We start from the raw sequence: 20262 nt of genomic DNA, 5'->3' as shown, positions 1-20262 counted from the left end.
TTTGAGAGAAAACAGGATTGTTTTCTCTCCAGTGGAGTAATGGGTTCTTGATCTTGTTTCTATCATTCTATATTCACAAACTATCAAGTGTGGCTCAGGACTAGAGGCTCCAGTTCGTAGAAGAATATATTTGCAGCAGATGTAGGTGATTTATAACCTTAAACAATCTATTTAAATCTGTTGAAAATTCTCCCCTACCTCTTTGAACAGTTTTTTTTTTTTTTTTGCTTTTCCCAAGACTGCCCTTAATTAACAGCTTAAAATTTTGAGAGGTCATATGCAAACTCCTAGAGATTGCTGTTTGGTTGTGATTTTTGTGTGATTTTGTTTTTTAACTGCATTTCAAAGGTTGTGCAAATACGTTACAATTAAATATTTCCATCTAATTGTCCAATGCTCCTGGATCAGAGTCACTCCTTCTATCATTCTCAACCAACCCCTTCTCCAAAATTTATTTCGATTTACCACTCCCTTTATCACGTGTGTACATTGAGTATTTTAGCTGTACTTGTCCCTTGCTCCGTTTTTCATTCATTCTATGTCTTTACTATTATTCCTCTCTGGTTTCAACTTCCAGATAGTCATTCTCTTAAACTGTCTGTTAATATTTTGAAAGGTTTATATACATTACATGGAGTTTCAATCCTGCACATACTTGAACTTATGTCAACTTCTATTTCTATAATTCATTCATCCGGAATAACAATTTGCAAGTCTGGAGACGTGAATCACCTAGACATGATTTTATTCTATCCATTTGGAAGATTAATCTTTAGTCAACAAAAAAGTTTAAAAATGGCTTAGAATATATTCCTAAATACCAATTTTTATAAATCGCTTAGTACAATGGTTTGTGATTATTTTATTTTACATGGGATAGTATTTTCTGTTACCTATATGTTTTGGAAAAAAGAAAACTAATAATTACTACTATAGAGGAATATGATACATATAGAAGACAGATTTTATGTTTGTCACAATTCTGATGAGTACCCATATTCAAGAATTAAAGTCATATTTTTTACTATGTTAGACAGACAAAGAAAACATAAAACAACATATGATAAGGCAACTATTTGTGACTTTTTAAAATTTACCTCATTATGTGATGAAATTTACTTTATTAGCTAATGTTTGGGTTTGAAATATTGGAGGCTGATCTATTTAACACATTTCTGCAAGGCACCTATTGAACAACACAAAGGGTGGGTGATATTATTTCTAAACTTTAATCAATGGTTGAAACTGTTTGACATTAGTGCTGGATAAATAAATCAACTTTATTGTAATTTGCTCCCTCCACTTGAAAAATTGTAATGTCACTAAGTATCATCTACTTGTCAAATGTTATTTTGGCGAATGTGATTTTAAAAAGTTTATTTGAAAAGGAATATGCTTTCAGGAGATTAAATGTAGGTTATCATTGGATTGAGAATGACAACATCTTTATATTACAGAACCAAGTTTTACTGAAGTACCAGTGTTTTGAAGCACTAAGGATCTTCTTAATGTTTTTTCTGAATTATATTTGACCTCTAAGTCAAGCTTTGCTAGCCTTGGTAGACCAATTATGGATCTATCGTTCCAGGAACTATTTTTTGGCCTACTTACGCTGGACTGAAATCTTTCATTAATCATTAGGAAAGGGGTATTAAAAATAATCTTGTGAAATTTGTGATCTTGCTCACTCATATGGGCTGGTCATCTGTAAATTAGAAATTTGAATTACAGTACTTTCTCTCAGATTTTTGAGCTCATCTTGTATTTCACAATTGCTTACTGCTAATTCCTATGTCTCAAGGAATTGGAGTCCTGAAATATTATACGAAATGAGAATTTGAGATGAGTCTTCAATTACTTTCTGTTGGCATATTGCATGGGCCTAAGTGATAAGTCTGACCCTTCTTATCTGATGATGTGGATAACTGTGACCTGGGATCCTTGGATCCCTCGGTCCTGCAGGAAAATAATACCTTTTAGGCATAATATCAGCAAAATTTGGGTGTACTCAGTAGGAATGATTCAAAAATATGGAGAAAACAGTTTGGGACCAGTGAGTTAAAACAATAAACAGAGCAGCAGAGTAAAATCCCTTATAGATTAGAGGAAAACAGCATTGGTTTTTTTTATCATGTGAATTCAGATGACCAAGAACACTTAGAAGGTATCCCAAGTTAATACCGAAGATACTTCATTGATACTTTTATATTCTAATATATATTCTAAACCTAATTATTTATATTCCCATTGTATTTATTGGAATAAATAAATATAAATGTATTTCTTAAATTATCAACGGATTCTAGTAAGTTTCACTGGGTAAAATATAAAATCAGCACATGTAAATATAAAATATATAACTATATATAATATAATAAAAAGGCACATGTTTTGCATTGTTCTGTTGTTAGGATATCAAAGGCAACTCTGTTTTAAAGATTTATTCCATTATCTCTACCTCAGTGTTTGATAGAGTTAGGCCTAAAGATTTACCATTTGTAGATTTACAGACTGGAGGCAAAAGGCAACAATGTGATAAAAAAAAAAAAACAAAAAAAAAAAACATTACCAATTTAAGGCCTAAAATCGAGGAGAAAAGTATGGACTTCTCCTGGAGCTATGGAAATATTTGGTGATATAAACACGGTAGTGTAAGTTCCTGCCTGGTTGGAAGGTAGACAGACCAGGACATTAGGTAATCATGCATATGAACAATTTTTCACCTTTCTGGCTTTAGCTACTTTTGAATTGGTAGGTATAATAAACAATTATATTTTGATAAAATACCTTCTAGTCTGAACAGTTCTGTCTGAACTGTTCATCTCTCTATGATCCCTTGTAACTAAGATTAATTTTGTTGCAGTAAGACATTCTTTGCTGTCAGCGTAAGATATTCTGGTTGGTCTGTTCCTACATGGAAGAATGGGAAAGGGTCCGGGAGACATTTTCTGCCAGTAAGACATCATTTGGGAAATTTTAAGCTGCAGAAGTTTAGAAGTTGCACTTAAGCAAGGCTTACTTTGAATCCATTAGCTCCACAAAGCTAACTCAGTTCATAAGTAATTGAAAAGACATCACCTTTGGACCTAGCTATAAAGACTTCAAAGTATGATCAGGTTTAAAATGAAAAAGACTTAAAATAATCATTGACCAAAAAAAAAGTTGTAATGGGAGCAATCAATTGAACAATATAAATTTTTTCCACTATACACAGAATTTTAGGGAAATAAGATCAACAGCATTGCTAGGAACAATAAAGTTTCATTGTTACAAATAAGCAACCAAAGATCTATTCCTATATTAAGATTGCATCATTAACTATTTAAATTTACAAGATAATACATGCTTCAGCAGCACATCTACTCACATTACAACAATACAGAGAATAACATGGCACTTCCAAAAGAATGATATAGAAATTTGTGAAGTATTCTTCAGAATCAAGAAATGAAAAAAAGTTATTAAAAAGTTGATTACATAGATACAAGTGAAACAATACATGTAATTCATAGAATAAAAAGTTTGTCTTCAGTGTATTAAATCTTCACCTTAGAAAGGCCTTTACATAGCATAACCTTTACAAAACTTTTGAAATTAGATAACATTGTCATTTTATCCCAAAGAAATAAAATACTATAAGGACCTAAGAAAAAAGGAATCTTAAACTGTTTCTATATGGAATGCAATCAGAAAGGACACCTTTATTAATGAACCTATATACTATAAATCAATATAGAATTCAAAATATTATATTTGGAGAGAATGAAATAGATTATGGATATTATACAAAAAGACTACAGACTATTTTAAAATAAACTTTTTTAGACAAGCACCAGAATTATCTTTAGTTTCTGTACTACTCATTTCAACAGATAAGTTAAACCTATTTCTGATTTAAAAAAATTACAAACTCTCCAGAAATCATTATAGATATATACAAACAACTCTTGAATACATTTTGATATCAAAGTCAGGCAATTCACTTGGAAGAATACCATGGAATCCATGAATTTTTACAGTAAGATGAAAACATGTGGCTTTAAAAAAACAAGGAATTTAAGTAGTAATACAAAGGACTTCTATTTTACTACTGCATTATACTTTTTTTTCTAATGTTGGGCAACAATAAATAATGGACCTATTAGAAAGCTTTTATACCTCATATGTTCAATAGTGAGTCCTTTTATATTATATCATGTTATTTTTGTTTATGGCCTTAAGAAGAAATTTACTACCATGAATTTCTGACAGGACAGTATCATCAATGTATATCTTGCTTCTATACTCTCTGTTTTAAATTACTGTCTAAGTATGTGCATTAGATAACTATAGAGGAAAAAGAAGCCACACTGGTGGCTTTTGTCTTTAATCCTAGCTAATAAGAAAGATGAAATCTGAGGATTGTGGTTTGAAACCAGAACAAGTGGGAAAAAAAGTCCATTCGAATCTGATTTGAAAGTAACCAGCAAAAGGTAGAAATGGAGCTGGGGTACAAGCAGTAAAATGCTAGCCTTGAGAAAACTAAAACAAAAAAATAACACATTATGGGACAGAGCCAGGCCTTCAGTTCAAGCCTTAGTATTAGCACCAAACAAATGAATTAATGAATTAAAATAAATTAAGTGGTCACATGTGGAGAGGCAAGTAAAATGAAACATGCATGGTGATTAGATTGTGTATTATTTTGTAATAAGGAAAACTATCATTTGTACTAATCACTAATATTTGATTTGAACTTTTTTGTATAATAAACTGAATGTATATGTGTGTGTACATGTGCGCACATATGTGTATGTGTATATGTGTGCGTGTGCTGATGCAATGTTGGTTGTCAATGTGGACGGGGTGAGGCTGAAAAGAGCAGTGTTGCAATGTTTTTATTTATCAGCGTTCTGTCATGTCATTTCATTGGAACCACCCTTCTGTACATATATTTTTCAAATAATAATGTCATCATAATCAAAATATTTACAACATTAAGTTAGATAAAAGAGATCACTTTCAATTCTTTTTATATGTTAGGTAAGAAGATACAGATATAATTAGGTAGTAAGTTATTGAAAACAAGGGAAACAATGAAGTAAGGTTCTCTTCTGTCCACATCCCCTCCAGCACCTGTTGTTGTTAGAGTTCTTCATTTTTGCCATTCTAACTGGGGTGAGGTGGTATCTCAATGGTGTTTTGATTTGCATTTCTTTTATGGCTAAGGATGTTGAGCATTTCTTCATGTGTCTATTGGCCATCCTTCTTTCTTCTTCAGAGAAGTTTCTCTTTAAGTCTTTAGCGCACTTATTTATTGAGCAGTTGTTTCTTTGAGGATTTGTTGTTGGGAGATTTAATTTTTTGTGTTCCAAGTATATTTTAGATATAAGACCCTTGTCCGTTGTATGGCTAGTGAAGAAATGAACCCACAGATCTATAGCCATCTAATCTTTGATAAGGGAGCTTAAACAGTATAATGGAAGAAAGACAGCCTCTTCAGTAAATGGTGCTGGCAAAATTGGTTAACTACTTGTAGAAAACTAAAGCTACATTGTTGGTGGGAGTGTAAACTTATTCAACCACTTTGGAAAGCAGTATGGAGGTTCCTCAAAAGACTCCACATAGAACTCCACTATGACCCAGCCATCCCACTTTTGGGCATTTACCCAAATGATCACAAACACGACCACACTAAAGCTACCAGCACAACTATGTTTATTGCAGCATTATTTACCATAGATAAGATATGGAACCAACCCAGATGCCCCTCAGTAGATGAATGGATCAAGAAAATGTGGTATATATTCCCAATGGAATTCTATGCCTCCATCAGAAAGAATGACATTGCCTCATTTGTTAGGAAATGGAAAAACTTGGAAAAAATTATTTTAAGTGAAATAAGCCAGGCCCAAAGAAACACAGGTCCCATGTTTTCCCTTATTTGCAATATCTAGTATAAGTATGAGTCAAGCGGAAAAGGTCAGATAATGTGATGTTAGGAAAATGAACCCTTAGATATGTATTTTAATGCTTTTTTTCTTTCATGCATTTGTTTCTAATTCATTTATAAGATTATCTCTTTGTTGCTTGGTATGTCCTTCCACCACAGTATAACCCCTGTTTCATTATATATGATGTCAGTATAACTTGTGGAGGAGATAGGGAAAAACAAGTCGTTTAAGGATACAGGTGGACCTGTTGCAACAATGAGAAATACAAGTTGTCATGTCGATAACGAGCTTTACAACGTTGGTGCAGAGGATTGGGTGGCGGGGTGGAGAGGGAGGCTGGGAAGGGATGTGAAGGGTAAACAAAGGAGGCGGCTGCAATGCTTGATAAGAAATGTATGCATTATCCTGCCCATGTAATTGTAACCCCTCTGTACAGTATGTTCACAAAAAAAAAATAAAATAAAATTTAAAAAAAACAGGCAGGAGTTGCTATCCTAATAGCAGATAAAATAAGCTTCATATTAAAATTACTTAGAAGAGATAAAAAGTTCCCTACATACTAATTGAGCGATCTCTCCTTCCGGAGGATATTACAATTATAAATCTATATTCGCCAAGCAACTGAGCACCCAAATTTATACAAGAAACACTACTTTCCCACAAATCTCATATGGATCCAAAGACATTCATTGTTTTAGGAACTTTAACACACCACTATCCCCACTGGATGCATCAACTTGGCAAAAACTCAACAGAGAATTCGCAGACCTAAACAACTGCGTAGATCAACTAGATTTAACAGACATCTACCGAATATTTCACATAGCAGTAACAGAATACATGTTCTTCTCAGCAGCCAATTGAACATTTTCCAAAATAGATCACATTTTAGCTCACAAAGCAAACTTGTCGAAATTTAGCAACATTGAAGTTATACCTTGCACTCTCACACCACAAGGGAATAAAATTAGAACTCAACACCAAAAGCCATCAAAGAAAGTCCTGTGACACATGGAGGCTGAAAAACACACTTTTGAACCACCAGTGGGTCATGGAAGCAATTAGAATCGAAATTCAAGTGTTCATGATATTCAACAAAAATGAGCACACAAACTACCAACTCCTCTGGGACAGAGCAAGGCAGTACTCAGAGGCAAGTTTATAGGTCTGAGTTCCTACATCAATAAATTGGAGAGATCTGAAACCAATAATTTAAGGACACAGCTAAGCCTTCTTGAAAAAGAGCGGCAAGATAAACCCCAATCTAGTAGATGGAAAGAAATTAAAATTAAATCAGAATTTAATGAATTAGAATCCAAAAAATCCCTAGAAAGAATCAACAAAACAAAGAGACAGTTCTTTGAAAAAATTAACAAAATAGACAGACCTTTAGCTAGTCTTATCAGAAAAAGAAGAGAACACACCCAAATAAATAAACTTAGAGATGAGAATGGAAATAACACCAGAGAAACAACCAAGATTCACAACATTATAGGGGAATACTTCTCAAAACTTTATGTTAATAAGTTTGAGAACTTGGCAGAAATGGACCTTTTCCTAGCAAATATTGACATGTCAAAACTAAACCAAGATGAGTTAAACCATCTTAACAGACCCACATCAAGCATTGAAATAGAAACAGCAATAAGAGGACCTCCCAGCTAAGAAAAGCCCAGGACCAGATGGTTTTACAGCGGAATTCTACAAGGCCTTCAAAGCAGAGCTCACACTAATACTACTCCAACTCTTCAATGAAATTGAAAGAGAAAGTTCACTACCGAATTAATTCTATGAAGCCTTAATTACCCTTATCCCCAAACCAGGCAGGGAATCATCAAAGAAAGATAATTATAGACCTATATCCTTCATGAAAATTGATGCAAAACTTCTCAACAAAATTTTGGCCAATCAACCTCAACAATTCATCAAAAAAATTCATAACCCACTATGAAACAAGATTCATTTCATGGATACAAAGCTGGTTCAATATACACAAATCAATTAATATAATTCATCATGTCAACAAGAGCAAGGATAAGAATCACATGGTTATCTCAATAGATTCAGAAAAAGCATTTGACAAGATCCAACACCCCATTATGATGAAGGTTCTGGAAAAATTAGGAAATCATGGAACATTCCTCAATACAATAAAGGCTTTATATGATAAACCTACAGGCAGCCTTATACTCAATGGTGGAAAACTAAAGCCATTTCCTCTAAACTCAGAAATGAGAGAAGGATGTCCACTCTCTCCAGTTCTCTTCAATCTAGTATTAGAATGCCTAGCTACAGCAATAATACAAGATGCAAACATAAAGGGGATCCAAATAGGGAAAGAAGTAAAACTCGCCCTCTTTGTAGATGACATGATCTTGTATTTAAAGAATCCCACGGATTTCATTCCCAAAGTACTCAAGGTGATTCAAAACTTTGGCAAAGTAGCAGGGTATAAAATTAACCCTCAAAAATCAATGGCTTTTCTATATGCCAACAATGAGAAAAGTGTGGCTGAAATTAGGAAAGCAACTCCATTCGTAATAGCCCCACCAATAATAAAATATCTAGGAATTAACTTAACCAAAGATGTGAAGGACCTCTATGATGAAACTTTAAAATCCTGAAAAAGGTATCAAAACAGAACTTAGAAATTGGCCAAAAATCCCATTCTCTTGGATTGGAAAGATCAACATCCTGAAAATGGCAATACTTCCCAAGGCTATCTACAAAATCAATGAAATACCTATCAATATTCCAACCTCATTCTTCAATGAATTAGAAGAGGCAATCAAAAATTCATATGAAGAATAAAAGACCCCAAATAGCAAAAAAAATACTTAGCAGAAAGAATAATGCTGGAGGAATATCAATACCAAATTTCAAACTCTACTACAAAGCCATAGTAATCAAAAAATCTTGGTACTCGCACCAAACAGACCTCAGGACCAATGGAATAGAATTGAAAACCAAGAAATGAACCTACAGAGCTATAGCTATCTAATTTTCGATAAGGGAGCTACAAAAATAGAATGGAAGAAAGACAGCCTCTTCAGTAAATGGTGCTGGCAAAATTGGTTAACTAATGTAGAAAAATAAAGCTAAATCCTTATATATCACCCTGCACCAGAATCAACTCCAAATGGATCAAAGACCTCAGAATCAAAGCAGACACTCTAAAACATTATAGGATGGAATAGGAGAAACCCTAGCTTTCCATGGCCCTGGCCAAAATTTTCTTGATGTCTTTTTAAACGAATGTATTCACAAGTTGGAGACTCTTTAATTCATGCTTAGGTCTTGTTGTCTATGATTTTTTAACCTTTCGTTTCTAACATTAATGATAGGTCAGACTGTGTTTTTGGGTATTTGAAAGATAAAATATTTTTCTGGGGTCAAAGGTGATTTTTATATCAGTCTTCCTTTAATAGCATTTTAAAGTAGTAAATTTCTCTCAAAATGTTGGGTATAAAAAGCAATCAAAATATGTCTCATGGTAATCAACTTAGATGAGCTACAATGTGGAAATGATTGGTCCATAAGAACTGCAGTCTGTTTCCATCAGAATTGGGGAGGTCATTTTTTCAGTAAGACTGAGTGAACAAGAGATGTGGTCCCCAGGCAGTGCAGTGTTGAGTCATGGGTAGAATATGATTTCTTCTATTTTGAGCTAGAAATCAAGAACGATATAGTCTAGCAGTTCCTTTCACCAGGGAGGTGTAAATTGATTATGACCTTGGAGATTTCATATTACAGTTACCTATTTTCTAACGAAGTGAAATAATATTAGAGTTTACACAATAATTCTCGGAAATTTTCCTTGAATTAGTAGCCTAAGTGCTGGTATTTTAGTCATAAAATAGAATGAATTTATTTGATACAGTGTGAGATGTTTAATTTGAATCTATGTTTTGAGTTGTTCCTCACTTTTCCTTTTGTTTCTTTCACTCAATTTCTTATCTAAAGTGCTGAGAAACCAATTCTTTCTCAAGATAGTCAAGGTGAACATTGTTTATTCCAAACAATGTCAGTAATATTTAAACACTTTCATATCTCTGAATGGTATACAAATGCTAAATGCTGAGAAGGGTCTTTTTATTTTCACAGCAGTCCTTGGCATACACAGACGGTTCATTAAATATATGAAGATACTATAACTACAGATGCTTGTCAGGAGGAGAAAAACCTAGTATTAATTGTTTGACAGAGGCTTCCCTTCTAGAGAAACAAATACGCTGCTTGATGCAGGATTACACAAAAAAATATTGCTAGGGTATCCTAAACGATCATCATTACTACAGAGTTCAGAGAGATGAATTGACCTCCTGAATAATTTACTTTTTCATCAACTAAAAGCAGGCTCCTGAAAAGAGAGTAGACTTTAGAGAAACATGATGAGTTGTATGTAAATAGGTGTTTAGTTGATTTTGTTAATTTGTGACCTAATACAGGGAAGTAAAGTACAGCAAGGTAAAAAAATAAAGAACTTCACATTGAAGTGCTCATATGTGTGTGTGTGTGTGTGTGTGTGTGTGTGTGTGTGTGTGTGTGTGTGCGCGTGCGCGCATGCATGCGCATGTGCACGCTGATGGGAGTATATGCACGCACATGTGCATGTGCTCATGCATGCATTCATCATTCTGGAGGCTTGATAGTGCCTGGGCACTGTTCCTAAGATTCTGTTCCCAAGGATAGTGGTCTACCACTTGAGCCTCTGCTACACTTCTGTTTTTTTGGAGATAATGGCATATATTTTCATGATTGACCTGGCTTGGAACAGTGGTCTTCAGATCTCAGCCTCCTGAGTAGCTAGCTATGTTGATTCAGCCTCTGAATATCTAGTTAAAATTCTGCCTGTCCTCTATGCTTCACTGCTCTTTTATTCTTTTCCTGAGGTAATCCCAAGCCTAATACATATGTATTTCTAATGGCTTTAAAAATACTGTTACTGCTTGGCACTAGGGGCTCCCATCTGTACTCTTTAACTACTTACGAGGATTGAGAAAAGAACCCAGGCCAAACTTTTAGTGGATTTCCTTCTCAACCTATAGCTCGGTGCATTGGATCATTTCCACCATCCTGCACTATCTACAGGCTAAGATTGTAAGGACTGCAGAATCCAGGCCAGCCAAGGTAGGAAGCTAGACAAGTTAGTGTGCAATTCTGGTGCCATTGATGATGGGAAGTCTAAAAGGACAGATCAGGTGCATGTTCTTGTGGAAACAGAACAACTATCCTGAAATTAACCACTGATATGACGCCAGCCTAGCAAGAACAATACCCCAAGTGGAAATCCCCACAATTTCCCACAACCAAAATAAGTATATACATTAACATCCAAAAACTTAGTACAATCTGTCCTTTGCTATACTATCAGCTTTATCTGATTATCATATGATGTGACAGAATAGTTTCTTCATTAAACTTAAGATATATTTAAAAAGACATAGAAAACTTTTTCTCAATTATTAAATGCAAACAATTGGCAAATTGCCTCATTTCTTACCTATTTCACTACCACTATAAATTCTTCTTACGATTATTAATAGTAGTAATATATTCTGATGTATTACTTTATTTTGTAACAGTTTTTAAAAATTTTGCTTCTCTGCTGAAGTTGAAGTATTTAAATAGCATCATCAAATTATATTCCTTAGGTCCTTAAGGCAGTTTTTTCACAAAGTTTTAATCAATGGCTTCTAAGAATTCTTAATTGGTACATTATTTGGTTTATTTTAATTTCAATTTAATTTTATTATAAAGGTAATGTACAGAGGGGTTATAGTTACATAAATATGGTAATGAGTACATTTCTTATAGAAGGAACATTGTTATCTCTTCCATCGATTATTTTACACTCAAAAAAAGAACTACTGATGGTTTTGCTGTTGCTATTTATCTATCGGTACTTTTGCTTTCTTGTTCATGCATTCTTTATTATAAAATTGATATACAGAGGATGTACAGTTACTTAAGTCAACTAAACAGTAGACTTCATTTTATTTTCTAAATTTCAAATTTTGAACTTAATTATTTTCTTTTGTTTCTTTAGGGTAATTCTTTTTTCAAAGTTGTAAAATTTAATTTTGCTTGATTTTTACACATGTAAATTATTAGACACGTATATTTTGCTTTTAAATATTTAACATGTGAATATTTGAAAATTATTTTCTTAATTTTTATATGGTTGGTGAATTTAAATATATTTATTTTCTTATAGTTCTAAACATATTTGTTCAGGTAAAAAATACTTACTGTATTTTCAAGAAGCACATACTTTATTCAGATAGCTTTCATTACCTGGTCACTTTTTGGAAATCTTTGTACTGGAATTAAAAAAAAAATATGTTTGATCTGGGCATAGTGATTAGTGGCTTCCATTAACTAGCTATGGTGGGAAATGTAAATAGGGTTTGTAATTCGGGAGAGACTGAGAAACTATGAGACCTTCCCTATTATAAAAATATTCAGAGTGAAATGATTATAGGTATAGCCATCCATAACGAGATATAGAGCACCTGGTTATCACATTCTAAATATTGAGTTAAAACACAAGTAACATCAGCCTTTTGTCAAAATAAAAGGATACAAGTTTCAAAATTTTTATTATTTAAAACTTATTTTAAAAGGTTCTCATGTCTTCTATTTCTTAATTTTCAATTTATTTAATCTATAGGAATTTAAGTATATAGTGACTATTTTATTCCTACTAAACTTTTAAATACTATGAGCGATATTATGATTTCATATATTAACATACTTTTATTATTTGTGATAATTTCCTGTTTAATATGATAATATCAATATTCCAAATGTGTGAAATGGTGTGTGTATATGTGTATGCATGTGTGTTTATGTAGTTTTTTTGTATGTGTGCTTTTTTTGTACTTTATAATGCTTGGGAGATCCCACCATTGCTTCACATATGCTAGGCCAATGTTTTACCATTGAGCTATACTATCTAGTTATAATCCAAATAGTGTTTTAAATTATGACTTTTGAACTTTCATTCCTAGTATGTTTTTCAAAACTATATATGATAAAATGTGATCCATCTCTATCCACGTTAGCTATTTTTTTTTGTTATTTAGAATACTTCCACAGCCTTTCCACTTCCAAACTCTTGTGTCAGTTATTGACAAAGGTTTTACTTTGCTTCTTTTCTCTCTTTGTTCTTTTTCCTTTGAGAGTTTACCTATTTTTTCTCCTATATCTTTGGAAATTAATTATCATATCCCTATTAAAATTTCTTTACATTATAACAGGTCTAGAATTTTCTATTTTATTTTTTCCCATTTTCTCTGACTTTCAGAACAAACTATTAGGTGGATTAGGAAGAAACTTGATTCAGGACAGTTTATTTTTCTCCTTCTCTTCTCTGACATCATTCTGTTTTTTTGAAACACAATACCAGTGACAAGCAGATCCTATGTGGTCCATCATTCTTTGCCCTCTCACTCTCCTCTGCTGTACAGCTCAAGTTATCATTCAGCTTTATTGTGCTACAGCGTTATCTAAATCTTAACTCATTCCTACATTAATTTTAGTTGTTTCAAGCATTCGCTAAAAACATTTTTCTATATATAATATCTAGGATCTTGTGTTTTCACAAGGTGCAAAATATGAGTGACTATCAAACATCTAGATAGCTCTGTAGAATATTGGTCCACCAGCTCAATAAACTCGTATGTAAATTCAAGGAATACAGGTCTATAGGACAATCTTGTAAAATGGTGTAGCTTGAGCCTTCATACTAGCTTTGAATCGAATCTTATTACCATCTCAGCCTTCTGAGTAGCTAGGATTACAGGCATGAGCCATGGGCTCCTGGCCTACCTCAATCCTAATACAAAAACTTAAAATAAAAAAGATGATTATCAAACTAAATATGAGATGTAAAAACCTATAAAACATAAATGTAAAAATTCATGACATTGGATCCATAAAGTTTTCTAAAATTTGACATGGAAAGCATTAGTGGCTAAAGAAAAGGATTATATAAAGTGATAACCTTTGATAACTCATAGGACACTATAACAGAAATGAAAACATGTCCAACAGATAGAGGGCACATATTTGTTAATGCTACATTGTTAATGCTACAATGATTCTGAATCTTAAGTACTTTTTTGGGGGGGATCCGGTTGTGGGGCCTGAACTCTGGGCCTGTGCGCTGTCCCTCAGCTCTTCAGCTCACGGCTAGTGCTCTACAACTTGAGCCACAGCACCACTTCTGGATTTTTTCTTTTTGCTTATGTGGTGCCTAGGAATCAAACCTAGGGCCTCATGCATGCAAGGCAAGTGCTCTACCACTGAGCCGTCTTCCCAGCCCCTCTTAAGTAATTTTATATCTTCTAATTCTATATAAATTTTTTCCCGAATAGGATATTTCTTTAAAGAACATATATAAATTAATAGTCAATAAGACGAGTATATGAAATAAGCTCCTCTTTAGTATCTAAAAAAAAAAAAGAAAACTGACTAGTATGATCATAATATAGAAAGATGACACAAAATATAGTAATTCATTTGTGGAGAAATTGATCATAGTGATTGATTTTTATAATACTGCGATCATTTTAGCAAGCACATTTTCAAGTCTTCAAAAGGTCAAAGAGAATTGTAGAGGATCCATGCATGACATTTCTATGAATGTATTAAAGAAAAGTAAAATAAAACTTGTTTGGATAGGGAATGTAGTTCATTGAGAGTGCACATGAATAGTATGTGTGAGACCCTGGAAATAATCCCCAAAAACAAATTTTGAAAAGACATACTTTAGAGAATGTATGCTGGAAAAATTCCTGTAGCTGAATTTTTCTATTTTTATGTCTGTTCTAAAATTTACAGCATTCTATTTGAAGAAATGCAAGTTTGTGAAAATTAGGTTTTGAAAACCTATGAAGATACAATTCACTTCCAAAGCACTAAAATGTATATAGTAAAAGGAGATAGTATATTACAAGTGAATTATATGTCAGCAAAAAAAAAAAAACTATTGTTAAAAATTCGATAAGATATGTACTCATTATCTTGCCCATGTAATTGTAACCCCTCTGTACAGTATGTTCACAAAAAATAAATAAATAAATTACATTTAAAAAAATAAAAAAATTCTTCAAACAAAATGCAGATTATTACTTATAAAGATGTTTTCGGTGTTGGCTAAAAACTCTTTGTAAACTACAGCGTTTAAAACAAAGATGTGAATTCTGTTTATTTTGAGAGTTTTTTGTCTGTTTATTTTTAGTTTATACAGAGATAACTCAATCAAACTGTGTATGTGATAACTGGAATACCTAGGAATTATGCACCACTTACAAATTATTGATAACCTTTTCTGGAAGTAACATTTAGCAAATGACAGAAGACCCAAATCTATGCATCTGCATTTTATGAAATCCATAGGTTACTTGCTCAGTCCAATTGCTTTTCTCTACTTTGCTAGGAAAAAATTATTCTCAAGATAAGAGACAATAGCAGTGAAAAGAAACAAAATACACAATCATCTTGATTTATTTGTGAAAATAACAAATGAAATAAAACAATTCCACTTAAGGGACTCCAATATTATTATCTATGAAGATGTATCTGAATGCGAATATCCATTGAATTTTTGAATTTTAATTTCTACGAACATATGAAAACTAGAAGAAGAAAACAAATATAGTCTTAGAGTCAACCAGCCTTGGAATAATTTTCTTAATTGTTTTGAAATTACAAAAGAATTGATATTCTTTTGTTTGGAAATCATTTAAAATGTTTATCACTTATTATAATTCAAATACCAAGCAAGAATAATTTTATATAATCTTTACAATTATCATTCTATTTCTATCGTAAAATATAATAAGAAACTATTCCCAATATATTATCTACCTATCATTATTCTTAATTCCTAATCATTACCTAAATATCTTAAACAAGCTAAATAGTCATATCTTCAATATATTCTATGTTTTACTTAATATTTTCCAGGGGGATGTATTCATGTTTCTAAGAAATGTTCACAGCAGTTAAAAGATGCTTTTGTGAAATTAATGTGATATATTTTGTTGTTGTGGGTGTTGTTTGCAAGGCCTGGGCATTGTCTCTAAGCCTTTTTATACTCAAAGTGAGCACTCTACAACTTGAGGAACAGAGCTAATTCCTGTTTTTAGTGGTTAATTGGAGATAAGAATCCAATATGTACTTTTCTGTCTGGGCTAGTTTCGAACACAATTCTAAGATCTCAGCAAACAGAATAGCTCAAATTATAAGCCTGAGTTTCCAGCAATTGGTATGATGATTTTTTTTTAATTTTAATTATGTTTTAAGATGTTTGTTTCACTATAATATATATCATTCTACACATGAATTTAGATATATGTATATATTTCTGAAGACAGTTCTAAAAATGTATCTTTCTATAAATAACATATATATATATATATATATATATATATATATATATATTTATAAAAGACAGAATCCCTGAAAAACTGGTATGCTACTCTTTTTGACCTTTTTTCATTTCAAAGATATACAGTCTATTTTTCTAAAACTTTCCTAGATTAAAATAACTAATATTTCAATAGAAAGTAGAGTTATTACTTTCAAGGAAATTTTAGATATGCTGATGATATTGTATCATTTACAATATATCACTTGAAAAATTTCTGTTCAAACAGTTGAATATTTGTATGTAGTACCAGGGAGAGAGGAAGTTAATTCATATTGGTTAGGAATTTGCAATGCCTCAAAAATCTCTTCCATAACTTGTGATAAGCACATAGTCAAGCTATCTGATATGGTTTAGTATTTTTTGTTTCTTTATTTGTTCAAAATTTTAATATGGATGCATGCAAAGTGCTAACATTAAAATTATGAATCAAAAGACAAGAACAAAATCATAGAAACAAAACACACTTTCAATAATTAGCACTTATGATGCTAATAATAATTTTGTAGAAGATGATGATCACAGTGTAGCACGATAATGACAATGTTGGGATTGAAAAGGAAAAACCTTTAGACATCCTTGAAAGTAGATTTCCCACATTGAATACATAGTAATAGTCAACATTGGATTAAATACAATAAGAATAACAAGAGGAGAGTTTCAATATCAAGAAATACAATCACATAAACAAGTAGAGACAGTAAAAACCCTAATGTTATCCCTGCAGTCTCAAATGAATATTGACTTTTCTTGTTGGAATTTTTTTAATAAAATCGATTATTTCCACATTTTGATGGACTAAGATACAGTTTTCAACTTAGTATGATTATTTCAAATAATATTCTCATATAGATATTATTCAATAACCAATGATATTCAATAATATATTAAGAGTATGTTCTTCAATACAACTGGGAACACATGAAACAATTTACATAGTACCACTTAAATATCTGTAGTTGCCTTAAAAGGCACAAACCTTAGAGCCAGGAGGTAAAATTTATTTTTATTTCTGCATGAAACAATTTAGGACTTTACACCAATAAACTGAATTTGACTCTTTCCTTATTTGCAAGCTAAGGTGGAAAATGTAAAGATTCTTCACTTTTCTCTTTGCTTTCTCTAGAAGTCAACAAATATATTCTTCAATATTTCTAGTAGATTACTCCGTTTACATATGATAAATGTAAGGCCAACCGTCATTGTAGTGAGTAAACAATGATACTGGAATTTGTGTCTGAGTTCTTCATTCTGTTTGCTCACAAGGAGAGTAATTTGGTTATGGAGAGGAACAATATGAAAAGACTATGGGGAAAATGCATACTTTGTAAATGGTCGTTTTAGGAATAGGTGACCAGTGATGAATACTTGAAACAGGCTGGTGTCAGGGGCATAAAAATGGGTACATACAAATTATATTAGTGACAGAAACTGAGAAAATCTTGATCATTCATCTTATCTAATCTGCGAGAGCAGAAGGTTAAGAAGAAATCTGAAGTGCTTCCACATCTCTGGTTGGCAACTGTGTTAGTTATATTCTTGGTAATAAGGACTACAGGTGGAAATAATGGATTTAGAGGTAAAATTCTCTGATATTTCTAAAGTTTATGTTAAACAGATACAAAGAAAGGTCTGTTTAGACATCATCAAATCATCCAGTTTAGTATGTTGATGAATAAGACTATCAAGAAAATATGATCTGTGACATATCCTCTGAGTGACTATATATGACACTGCAAGTCAGAGAATATTCTTCAAATTTATGTAAATTGAAGGATGAGAAAGGATTGAGATGGATAAGGGATAATGGACTTCAAGGTGCATTGTATTAGCCATGAAATGTGGCTTAGTGTTAGACTGTTTGCCTTGCATATGTGAAGCCCTGTGTTTGATTCCTCAGTACTACATAAACAAAAAAGCTGGAATTGGCACTATGACACAAGCAATAGATTGCTAGCATGAGGAAAAGAAGCTCTAGGACATTGCCAAGGCCCTGAGTTCAAGCCCCAGAACTAGCTAAAAATAAAATATGCATTGTATTAAGCTGGGCACTAGGAGCTCACGCCTTTTGTCCTAGATGCACAGGAGGCTGAGGATTGAGGGTTGAAGCAAACCCTGGCAGGGAAGTCTGTGAGATTCTTATCTCCAGTTAAATCTCAGAAAATTCTGAAAGTGCTGCTGTGCCTCAAGTGGTAGAGTTCATGTATTCATCCAAAGGAGTTCAGGGACAGCACCCAGGATAAGAGTCCAAACCTCAGGAGAGAAAAAGAAAAAAAACTCACTAAAAACTATTCATAAACTGCTTTGTCAAACAGCAAATCCTATTCAACTAATTAAAGTTAATTAAAAAATATTATTAGAATAATATATGAATCATTTTGGGAACAAGATATAGATGGAATTGAAAGGTTGTTTACAGGGGACAAAATAAATTTTATATCACCCAGTTTGATTTGAAATTTGTTCTTCAGTCTTCTTACATCGTTTATGAAATTGAAAATATTGCCAGTTACTGCTTAATTTCCTTGAGGAACAGATTGTATTATGCTGTCTTTTCATACAAAACCATAGAGGTGATTTTTTTGCCTCTTCTGTTTTTTCTTAATTGTGAAAATACCTTACAGAATGGTTACAATTACATGGCCAAGGTAATGAGTAAATTTCTTATCAAACGTTGTTGCCTCCTCTTTTGTTTCACCTTCCCATCCTTTCCCATCTTTCCCCTAGCCAAAGCTGTACATTTCGTTTTTCTACGTAAAGTCTTGTCATCTCATTGCTGCAATGGGTCCACCTGTATCCATATTTAAACAATCTATTTTTTCTCTCCAACTCACAAATTAAAACAACATCAAATACAGTGAAAGCAGGGGTTATATCCTGGAGAAATGACATACAAAGCAACAAAGGAATCATCTTATACATATGTTAGAAACAATTACAAGAAAGAAAAAAATCATTTAAATCCTTATCTTGGGGTTCATTTTGCGTAACATCAATTTATCTGACCTTTTCTGCTTGTCTCTGAAATATATTAGTTATGGCAAATAAGGGAAACCATGGGACCTATGTTTCATTGGGCCTGGCTTACTTCACTTAATATAATTTTTTCCAAGCCTTTCCATTTCCTAACAAATTGGGAAATGTCATTCTTTCTGATAGAGGCATAAAATGCCATTGTATATATATACGATATTTTCTTGATCCATTCATATACTGAGGAGCATATGGGTTGGTTCCGTATCTTAGCTTTGGTAAATAATGCTGCAATAAACATAGTTGTGCTGATACCTTTGTTTGTGATCATTTGGATAAATGCCCAAAAGTGGAATTGCTGGGTCATAGGGGAGTTCTATGTTGGGTCATTTGAGAAACCTCTATACTACTTTTCAAAGTGGTTGAACAAGTTTACACTCCTACCAACAATGCAGTAAGGTTCCCTTCTGTCAACATCCCCTCCAGCATCTGTGATGATTAGAATTCGTGAGTATAAACATTCTAGCTCAGATAGGTGGTATCCCAATGTTGTTTTGATTTGCATTTCTTTTATGGCTAGGGAGGTAGAACTTTTCTTCATGTGTCTATAGGCCATCCATCTTTCCTCTTCAGAGAAGTTTCTCTTTAGGACTTTAGCACACTTATTTATTGGGCAGTTGTTTCTTTGAGGACTTGTTGGGGGATTTACTTTTTTTGAGTTCCAGGTATATTGTATGACTATTGAAGATCATTTCCCAATCCATGGGCTTTCTATTGATCTTACTAGCTATGTGCTTTGCCGTGCAGAAGCTCTGCAATTTCATGCAATCCCATTTGTCCACCTTTCTTTGATTTGATGTGTTTCTGGGTCTCTATTAAGAAAATTTCGGCCTGTGCCAAGGAGACTTAGGGTATCTC

This window comes from Dipodomys spectabilis, unplaced genomic scaffold (genome assembly GCF_019054845.1).
Source record: "Dipodomys spectabilis isolate Male_0828 unplaced genomic scaffold, ASM1905484v1 ptg000114l, whole genome shotgun sequence".
NCBI lineage: Eukaryota > Metazoa > Chordata > Mammalia > Rodentia > Heteromyidae > Dipodomys > Dipodomys spectabilis.
Note: the sequence above shows the minus strand (reverse complement) of the source record.